The following is a 10034-nucleotide window of genomic DNA, read 5'->3' on the forward strand; positions in this document are numbered from 1 at the left end:
TGTTTTATGCCCTCCGAGGGAACAATAGCTATTCTACAACTGATCGAACTAATTTTTATTAATGATTTTAGCAATCCAGATATTTTTCTGATTTAATCCGGAATAAAATGAAAATAGATTTCTTGCTTAAATATCCTAGGACAGTTTGTACTCCAAAATACTTATCTTAGATTCACTAATTGCCGTACCTACCCATTACCGTGCATAACTAATGCATCTACTAGCCTTCTAATTATGATAGTATTTGTGCCGACTCTAGTGGTGTTTAATTTTGGCAGAAGATCAAAAGATATCGTTTTATTCCCGGATAGCTTTTGTTTTGTAGTGATTCTTGATTAGATTCGAGTGGTAACGTTCAGCTATTGTGATTGAGCACGTTCTATATCCTGTGGTTTCTTGTGATTTGAAACTGTCAACACTTTTTCTCAAGTAGTTATTGGCTTCGTAAATTATATTATACATACAGCTTTATATGTAAAATTTATATATATATATATATATATATATATATATATATATATATATATATATATATATATATATATATATATATATATATATATATATATATGCTCCCACCGTCTTTACTAATAAGATCAAAAGATGTTAAGTGAATGCTGTCCAAGTTAAAGTACAAACCAAGTTAAGTGAAGCTACCTACCTGGTCAATCTTTTCGTTACCCTGCGTCACCTTTCCATCTTCACTCATTCCTAGCCATAGTGATTTAGTCTTCTTAACATTAATTTTTGAACTTATTCTAGTACCCTGAACTCGCAAAACCTCTAAAATTTCATTCATTTTGCTAACACTTTCATTTAGGATGCTTAAATCATCAATATAACCTAAGTCCATGAGAGTTTTTCCTCCCCATTTGGTTCCATGGTATCCCATTGCCTTTCCTGAGTTCCTTAAGACAATGTCCATCAAACTGATCCATTTCAAGGGACATAGAGCACAATCCTGCTTAACTCCTGATTTAATACAAAACCAGCTGCTAACCTCATTTCCTACCTTAACCGCAGCAGCGTTATTCTCATACATAGCACCAATCACTTTAATGTATTTGTCTGGCATACAATACAAGGATAAGACCTTTGCTAAAACTCTTAAATCAACAGGATTGAAGGCTTGCTCATAATCTATAAAACTGAGGACTAAAGGTGTTTGACAGCTAAGGCACATTTCAGTTATTAACGTAAGAGTGAAAATTTGGTCGACACATCCTCTACTTTTTCTAAGACCACACTGTTCTTCTCTTAAAACTTTGTCTACAGCATTCCTCAGTCTAGAAAGTATCATATTACTCAGTAATTTGCTACCTACAGAGACCAGACTAATGCCTCGATAATTATGACACTCACTCTTATCACCTTTTTTATATAGTGGTTTAATTAGAGTTTTCCTAAAATTGCTACCGCTAAAACCTTAAAAAGCTTAATTACAGTTAAAGCTTAAACCCTGTAAAATTCTTAAGACATCAGATCTTACCTTGGAGCTAGAAGGTCTTACCTTCGAAACTTTGAGTGAAATGAGGAGTAAATTTTGAGCTTCTAGTGAGCACTAGTTTCAGCTTTCATAGGCCAATTTGAATGGGTGTTGAGTCAAAAAGGAGTTGAATAGAACACATTTTTAGTTAAATGGGGATTGAGTTGCATGGGCGTTGAGTTAAATAGGGTTGAGTACAATGAGCGCTGAGTTGCATGGGGGTAGAAGAATTCGGTTGGGATTGAGTTAACGGGATTGAATTATATGTGGCTTTAGTTTAACGTGGGTTAAGTTGAACGAGGGTTGAATAAAATACATTAAGCTGTACAGGTTGAGTTACACAGGGGTTGATTCAGATTCAGATTCAGATGCAGATTCATTTATTCAAAAATTCATATTCATCAAAATCTTCAACTTGCCCAAATGGAGAGACAAGCTCGACTACTGGGCAAGACATATAAACAAAATTTAACAATCCTCATTGATACAGAACAAACAAAAAATGAACCACTATTTCATCAATAAATAAAAAAAAGAGTATCTTTAATGGGAGTTGAGTTACAATCGTATGGGGCTGAGTTACAATCGTGCCAACAAAATCGATTTTTGTGGATAAATAAACATTTTATCAGAAAAACAAAACTTAACGTTTTTATTGGAACAAACCTCCTACCATTTTGTACTCTGTGAAAACTATACATAAAGTTGATATCTATGAGTAAAACGAATAATCGAATTTTTTCTTATTACGTGATAAATTTTTGTAGTCTATTTTAGTAGTTGTTTTATCTCACTTCTTACTAAAATCCTGTTGGACAGTTAAGGTCTTTTCGGTAGCAAATACATGAGTGCCTCGCAAACTTCTTTGTTCGCCAAACGTATGCTACCTAAATCGAAATAAGGAAGTGCCTTCTCGTGTCACTTATCAAAAAATAGTAAAATTTTTCGAGTATTGTACGTTATCCTAAAGTCCATTAAATACTATTCTCCCTAGTAGCATAATATTTATAGATGCGAATATATAACTAGATCTACGTCGCATGGGCGAAGTGAAGTGTTGCGGCAACCTTTGTTCGCCTTCGCCGAGTAAAGTGTTGTGAGAGCAAAATTTTGGTTTTGTTTCCTTGCTTCGATTAAACGCTGAAGCTGTTAATCTGTAAGGATCTTAAATAAACACTAGATACACCAACTCGCAAAAGTTGCAAACCCTCATTGCAAATAGCAAAAGTTGCAAACCCCTCATTTCTGAATATGATTGTAGCCTAATAGCCGATTATTACTTACAAGTCCCCTATATGTCTTACCACTGGAACCAAATTGGTCTTACCATCAAATGCATCGTAAACAAATAATAGGCACACCAACTAGCAAAAGTTGCGAACTTTTTCTCTCATTGCCGAAGATGATTATGAGCTAACGTTTGACTGTTGCTTAAAACTCCCCTATATGTATCATAATTCGTATCGGCCGTGTGTACCTTACTACTCAAGGTGTCAACCCCTTTCAACTTCCAAACTTGTATATCTCATGAAGGAATTTTTGTACCAAAAAATGGATGGCATATACTTTGATCAGCTCATCTAGAGCTATTGACTGCCGTCGAAAAAATCTATCTGTTTTAATTCAAAAGTTGACTTTTTTTGCCGTAGGCCAAGTTTCTAACGTCATCACTTAGAAAGGATCAAAGGATAAACTCTAGTTTCTTTAGTAATGAAAGAAAATTTAAAGTTTAAGAGGCATATCTGATACCATTTCTGTATCGGCCTATTTTTGGCTTCAGTGTGAACCTTCTCTACTGAAGTTGTCAACCCCTTTCAACTTTCAAACTGATATAGCTCACGAAGGAATTTTTCTCCCAAAAAATAGATGATATATACTTCGATCAGCTCATCAAGAGCTGTCGACTGCCGTCGAAAAAAAATCTATCTGTCTTAGTTCAAAAGTTGACTTTTTTCCATAGGCCAAGTTTCTAACGTCATCCCTTAGAAAGGAGCAAAGGATAAACTGTAGTTTGTTTAGCAATGACAGAACTTTTGAAGTTTAAGAGGCACATCTGATACCATTTCTGCATTGGCTTATTTTTGGTTTCAGCGTGTACCTTACTACTGAAGTTGTCAACCCCTTTAAAGTTTCAAACTGATATGTCCCATGAAGGAATTTTTCTGCCAAAAAATGGATGATATATACTTTGATCAGCTCATCAAGAGCTATCGACTGCCGCCAAAAAATCTATCTGTCTTAGTTCAAAAGTTGACTTTTTTGCCGTAGGCCAAGTTTCTAACTTCATCACTTAGAAAGGAGCAAAGAACAAACTCTAATTTCTCTAGCAATGGCAGGACTTTTAAAGTTTAAGGGGCACATCTGATGCCATTTCTCTACCGCAATCCCAAGTGTGAGAAACCGAATGATAAACTCACCTGAAATCACGAACAGAAATGGGCGGAAACAATAGATTTTCGGCCCTAGGCAAGAATTCTACAAAAGCTTTCCAAAATGCAATGTCCTATTCATCAATCCGGCCTAAGGTCCACACTTTCCGTAAAAACCGCAGAGGTTAGACCCTTACCACTCTCTAGGAATAAGCTGAAATCGGGGTGCTAGAAAAAAAAACACGACAAAACCAAAGTGTTGCTCTCGCAACACAATGAGTCGGAGGTAATAGGCTTGAGATTGTCTGTGCACAACTTCGATTATTGTTGATAGAAGAGCATCGCCAAGTGCTGAAAATCATGTTGTGACCAAGATGGTCCCAGGATTGCACAAAGTCTCCATCTAACTGGAGGTCCCAGGGACTTCTTGCTGTCTGGTTCTAAGCTGGCTTAAGCGTTTGGGTGTAGACTTGAGAAAATATGTTGGTCCCCGTCCTTCACTGGTAGCTGGGAACATTGTTTTTTCCAAAGGCCAAAACAATTTCAATGATTTCAAGAATATGCAAATTGGAACTTAGAATGTTACGACGTTAAACAGTAACTTATTGTATCGACATTTTGACTGAGGAATTCAGACGATTCGAATTGGACTTATTAGGAGTTTCAGAAACTCATATCCCAGGGGTAGGAAGCATGAAATTAGGTGATATAGAATTTATTTACTCAGACAGGAAGGATGGGGTACATAGACAGGGGGTAGGGCTTATGATGAATAAGGAAGCTGTTAACTCTTGATTAGGCGGGGAAGGCATTAACAGATGGGGTAGGGCTTAAGATGAATAAGGAAGCTGTTAACTCTTGATTAGGCGGGGAAGGCATTAATAATAGTGTACTAATCTCTCATTTTATGACTAAAAAGTTCAGGGTATCAGTTATAATAGTATATGCCCATGTAGAACAGAGTGATGCAGATACTAGTGACTCAGATCAATGTTACTTACAGTTACAGGAGCAAATAGACGGGGGTCCCAGGTAGAAATATGGTGTTTTTATTTGGAGATTTTAACGCCCATGTCGGTAGAAATAGGGATATATGGTATCCTAGTCTAGGTAAATTTGGTGTAGGAAAGGAAAACAGTAATTGCTACGGAATGCTGCTATTTTGTAGGTATAACAATCTAGTTATAGCCAAAACAGTTTTGGTCATAAAATGGCCCATGGATTAATATGGTATTCACGTGATGGTAAGACAGCAAACTTTATTGATTATATTATTGTAAACCGAAGACTGACAGGATCAATACAAGATACTAGGGTGTATAAGAGTGGTGTTATTCTTCATAGGCAGTGCAATAGTGCGGCTGAAGTAAAGAGCGATATGGGCACAATTTTTAGACCAGGGTACTTCGTATCGAATGAGTTGTCGTACAAACTTCGAAAAGGGCTCATTCGATTGTAAATTGAAAGGGATAGTGCCCTTTTTAATAGTCAAGACTTATTGGAGGGCAAGTAGCACCCCTCTAACGCCCATCATTTCTCCACATACATCCAATCAAAATTTTGAGATAGCCATTTTGTTCAATGTTGTGGAAAGGTTCAGAAATTGTGTCTTTGAGCTTGACAACCCCCCAGCCCTCAGGACAAGGGCTGTACGTTATGCCCTGGGGGCACATAAGGCTTATATAGAAAGGCGTCTTTGTATTGGTAATCAGAAGTTCTAGTACCTTTTTTAAGATTCAGTGATCGGAGGGTGGATATCCCCCTCACACCTCTTATTGAATGAATGATCTTTATTACCCATCTATGAACAAAAAAGGAAAACGATGGAGCACAATAGAAAGGAAAACAAAACAAACATTTCATAAAGATATACACAAATTACTAATAATACCAAATCTAAAATAGTGCGCCCCTTCACGGGTGAGAAGAGGACTGGTTACTCAGTTTCTGAAACTGTTCATCCCCGGCCTGAACCAGTTCCACCATACAAAAACGGTTAACAAAATAGCACTTTCGCAGCACTCGCTTATCAGATTCAGTAAAAATGTCCCAAAATGGGGTCAAATATAGTATATACGGGAAAGCCACAATGTTATATATTCGAGAAAGGGCTTTCCGTTCCTGATTAAGCTGCGATGTAACCACACTATCATAAGCAATTCTAAGTTTGTGTTCAGCATTTCGAAGCAAAAGCCTTCGTGCCTTCTTAATCGAAGACCCAATAGGAAGACCTAAATATGTTAGTAGAGTGGTGGGTGCCACCTTACTATCACTTAGACAGACGCTATTGGGCGCATAACTACCGTGCAAATTACCGTGCGTTCATACTTAGTTTTATTTGTATCAGTAGTTATTATCTATCAGAGAGGTTATCAAAACTTCGTTGAAGACTAGCTATTGACTGGCACGGATTTAACAGATTATCTGCATAACAAAGCACTGATGTTATTAAAGACGGGGTTATCACACTAGCATTTGGTTTTTCACTAGAATCAAGCAACGGAGCCACCTCACTATCGAAAGAAATTTCTACCCTACTGTTGGGTTTGTTCTGCTTTTCAGAAAGAGAACGAGGCTTCGAAAGGTAATTGGATCATTTATAATTTTCTCGGCAGTAATCGAATTGCTCGCCGCTATACGCTCCTGCAGAGCATTCCTAAATATTCTCTTAGAATAAATCCGGACAGCATTTACAACCACCGTCCTTGGCCTCTCGCACTCGTCCCAGAGCCGCAACTACCACTTTGCCGTAGCACAGGCCGACACTAGAACTGGGTTACTAGACCACCTGTATTTCTCACTCTTGCAACGTATCCGCCTAAATGGAATCGCTGTCCAGTGCATATAGTATTTGCTCACAGTACAGGTCTAGTTGTAACCCTAACTAATTTTCACTTAGGTTGATACTTGGCTTTAACGAATGGCATGGAACCTTCAGTTTCACCAGGATACGGTCGCAAGAATCACGAAATTCTGGTATGCATAAGTTACTCAACTTCTTCTTCAAGAACGACTTGGGTTGAGAGTCATCAGCTTTGGTCCCCACGATGGGTATCAAGACACATATAGGGAGATGGTTGCTGGTGACATTACCATCCATTACTGTCACACATTGGACTGGGATGCCCGAATGCAGTAAATGGTTCAGATTTGACGTAGTGCTAGCCTGTGATATGTACGAAAAGTTCTTGTTCTTTCTAGGTAATGAGAATGAGGGAGGCAGCATGCTTACAATAGTTTCAAAACGCAGGCATTCAGGACGGGTTAGATCACAATTAAAATCACCTGTGATAACAAATCTAAGTAAAGAATGGAGGGTTTTGTTAGCAAAATTCGCTAGCTTACGACAGGCGGATGCAAAACGGGCTTCCGTTGGGGTGACCTTGGTTCTGCCGGCAAAATGCTGTTGAAGACACTGTGACAAGAGCGTTAGGTAGGTCTATAAGAGGCAACCGGTCACAGGAAAGAAAATGTTCTTGAAGGCATACGATACCGAATTGCTCTACCAGCGATTCTAGAATAGGAAGCTTCTCACAATCCCCGCCGTTTATATCCGAGTATGCAATTAAAATGCTCCCATTACTGTCTATTTCTCGCAGAGTCAGCTACACTGTTATGGGTTTTGTTGGACAACAATTTTTTATTTTCTGGGCACTGAACTGAGTAGCAGTTGTGCCTATTCGACTTGCATGAGACACAGCTCAGGTCGCTTATGCACGGAGAATAGCGTGAGTTCATATGCCCCGGGTCGGCACAGTGAGAACAAGTCATTGCGTTCTCACAGTCTTTGCCCAGGTGGTTATCAGTTTTGTGACACCTGTAACATTTCCTGGGAAGTAACAGAAAAGACTCAACTCTTTGCTCTTCGTATCCTATTTTTGACGAGTTTGCGATTGCATAATATAAGTCCGCTTGATAATGAAAGAATACCTTGAAAGTCCCTGAGTCGCCAAATTTTTTGGCCTTGCTACACTTATGAATGACAGAATACAGATCATTCTGAAATTGAGGTGGGATGTGCTTTATAATTCCAATATATTGTTTTTACTTAATACTCAAAGCTGCCTCTTGATCGGATGCCTTGAATGATCTTGCTATACTTTCTGCAAAGGGCTTGGTGTTTACGAGTGCCTTTAAATCAGATCTATTTTGTCTGTCCTCGATTGTATTCTCATCCTGAGTTGCACCACATACAGAGTCAATTATGTTTTTTCTTGCTTTTGCCGTTGATAATGACTTAGTCGAATTTGTTACCATTACAGAGTAAAGAAAAGAAGACGTGCCTCCACGGTTCTCTGCTAGACCCCTCATGACTGCCATCTACAGGCACTTGGTTCAACTTATCCAGGGTCTTATCAACTTTCTTGCACATTTCTTGAATTTGCACATTTCTTGAATTTTCCTGAAATGCAACTTATAGAAATTTTGAGATCGCCATTTGTTGTCTTTTCGAAAAGAGCTTATTTGATTGGAAATTGAAAGGGCTAGTGCCCTTTTTAATAGTCGAAAGTGATTGGAAGGCAACTAACCCCTCTCCTACGCCCACTATTTTCCCAAACACATTTAATCAAAATTTTGAGATAGCCGTTTTGGTCAACGAAATCGAAAGGTCCGGAAATTATGTCTTTGAGGATTATAACCCCCACAGCCCTCAGGGCAAAGGTGTAAAGTATGTCCTGGGGGCATGTAAAGTATATATAGAAGGGGTGATCGTATAAACCTTGGAGGGGGCTCATTCGATTATTAATCAGAAGATCGAGTGCCTTTTTTAAGATTCAGAGTGATCGGAAGGTGGAAGCCCCCCCCCCTCACGCCTCGTATTTTCCTGAAATGCATCTAATAGAAGTTTTGAGATGACCGTTTGCTATCGTAGAAACTTTGGAAAGGGCTCACTAGATTGGAAATTGAAAGGGCTAGTGCCCTATCTATTAGTCAAATATGATTGGAACTTTGAAAAAGGTTTATTCAGTTAGAAATTGAAGGGGCTTGGAACCCTTCTGGAAATTGAAGGGGCTAGGACCACTTTTGGAAATTGAAGAGTCGGAAATGATTGAGGGCAACTATCCCCCTACCATGCCCCGCCATTTCTGGAAACACATCCAATCACAAATGGTGAGATAGCCATTTTGTTCAGCGTAGTTGAAAGGTCTGGAAACTATGAATTTAAGGATGACAACCCCTCCCCCACAGCCTTCATGGCAAGGGTTGTAAGTTATGCCTTGGGGGCATATAAAGTTTTTATAGAAAGGGTGGTCGTATAAACTTCGAAGGGGGCTCATTGGTCTGGGAATCAGAAATTATATTTCCTTTTATAAGGTTCAGAGCGATCGGAGTGTGGATACTCCCTCCCCCACACCTCATATTTTCCCGAAATACATCTGATAGAAATTTCCATATTTTGTCGTAGAAACTTCGAAGAAGGCTCATTCGATTGGAAATTGAAGGAGCTAATGCCTCTTTTAATTATCAGAAACTATTGAAAGGCAACTAACCCCCCTCCCAAGCCCACTGTTTTCCCAAACACGTCTAATCAATTTTTTTTTAGATAGCCATGTTGTTCAGCTTAGCTAATAGTTTTGGTAATTATGTCTTTAAGGATGACATCCCCCCTCCACGTCCCTTAGGACAAGGGTTGTAAGTTATGCCTTGTGGGCATATAAGGATTTTATAGAAAGGATGGTCATAAGAACTTCGGAGGGGGCTCATTGGATTGGTAATCTGAAGTTCTAGTACCTTCTATAATGTTCATTCTTAGTTATGCCCTGGTTATTGTAAGTTTTGCCCATGGGGTGTATTATGTTAATACAGAAAGTGTGGTTGTATAAACTTCTGAAGGCGCTCATTGGATTGGTAATTCTTCAGTTATAGCACCCTTTTTAATATTCAAAGTGATCGGAAGGCGGATACCCCCCCCCCCACCTTGCATTTTCTAGAAATGCATACGATAGAATTTTAAGATAGTCCTTTTTTAATAGTCAAAAGTGATTGAAGGACAACAAGCCCCTCCCCACATCCATCAGTTCCCAAAATACATCTGATAAAAGTTTGGAGAGAGCCATTTTGTTCAGCGTAGTCGAAAGATCTGCAACTTATGTTTTTAGGATGACCACACCCCACAGCCCTCAGTGCAAAGGTTGCAAGTTATGCCCCAGGGGCATATAAGGTTCTTATGGAGATGG

At 38.8% G+C, this 10034-nt stretch overlaps 1 protein-coding gene across 1 annotated transcript in view; it reads left to right on the forward strand.

Annotated features, from left to right (window-relative positions):
* LOC136033123 (GDP-fucose transporter 1-like) overlaps window positions 1–10034 on the forward strand; it is an 86377-nt gene that overhangs the window by 22848 nt on the left and 53495 nt on the right. The gene's annotated exons all lie outside the window — the stretch shown is intronic.

Source organism: Artemia franciscana, chromosome 11, assembly GCF_032884065.1.
Source record: "Artemia franciscana chromosome 11, ASM3288406v1, whole genome shotgun sequence".
Taxonomy (NCBI): domain Eukaryota; kingdom Metazoa; phylum Arthropoda; class Branchiopoda; order Anostraca; family Artemiidae; genus Artemia; species Artemia franciscana.